The sequence below is a fragment of the Schistocerca piceifrons genome, chromosome 6 (genome assembly GCF_021461385.2).
Source record: "Schistocerca piceifrons isolate TAMUIC-IGC-003096 chromosome 6, iqSchPice1.1, whole genome shotgun sequence".
Lineage (NCBI taxonomy): Eukaryota > Metazoa > Arthropoda > Insecta > Orthoptera > Acrididae > Schistocerca > Schistocerca piceifrons.
Window position 1 is genome coordinate 309,741,130 of NC_060143.1, and position 1,330 is coordinate 309,742,459.

The window sequence follows — 1,330 nt, forward strand, 5'->3', positions numbered from 1 at the left end:
TATCTGTCTTTAAACAGGATGATAAAAATAATTGTAATAACTATAGAGGTATAAGACTTCTGGATCCATGCTATAAATTATATGTCAAAATCCTGATTGCAATACTAAAAAATGACGTTTAAAAACTAGTGTCTGAAGAACAATCAGGTTTTAGAAAGAATTAGTAAACTATTAACAATGTTTTTACACTACAACAAGTTATAGATGAGAGACGAGAATTCAACAGTAAAATCCATCCTGCTTTTACAAATTTTGAAAAGGCATTTCAGAATGGGCCCAGAGAAATGCTGTGGAACGTAATGGCTGAACAAGGCTATCCACCTCATTTCATAAATGCTTTCAAGAGCCTATACGCAAACAAATTTAATCATAAAGCCAATGAACACAAGCAGAGGGGTAAGATAAGGGTGCTGTATTCCCCCAAACTCTTCAATACGTTCATAGATGAAGTGATCAGTAATTGGAATGTGTTGATAAAAAAATAAGTAGTTTTAGACGGTGACACAAAACGAAATGCAGCTTTATATTCAGATGACCTTAGTATGACTGCAGTGAATTAAGATGACCTTCAGATCCATATGTTCTAGCAGGTAGCCTGAGATTACAACCTAAAATCGTCTCTAGATAAGAAGGAAGTGATAGAATTTTAGTACATACAGGCTGTAAGACCAAAATTAGACTTGAATAATTACATATTGGTTCACGTTAAACCTTTTAAATATGTGCGGTATGGCATCATGTATGGACATGGTGGACATATATTACTGTTAAGAAGAAGCCAAAAACGACAAGGGCGGGCAAGGCAGCTTGAGGAAATGTGGTTCCATGTAATTTGGCAACGTACGTGGGACGAGACGAATCCCTTTGAAACGTAAGAGAGCAACTGGGTTGAAAACCCTGGAAAAGCTAAATAACTTTTCCTGCAAAATTTGGAATCATTCCTTGACAGCACAGATAAATAGCTTGTGACACTGCTTGTTATATGACTTGTTAAGGACTACTAATGTGTATTCACATAGTACCATCAATAAAGTATTAACCAGAAGGAGTTATTGCAAAGTTTTGCATAATGTATCTGATACAGTTATGCTCAAATGTTATTACAAATCTAAAACCTCATGTGCTCATGTGGCTCAAATACTAAACATAAAACACTGCTGAAACTGTTTAAAAAGTTTCAAAGTAGAAGACAATTTGTTTAGTATGGCCTACTCAGGTTTTGGTGCTTGTGACACCTTTTAGTATATTTCGAATTCAAATTAACAAACATACTAGGCGTCACATGCTATTCACGAATTATGACTCTCAGCCTGTGGACTAATTGCTACAG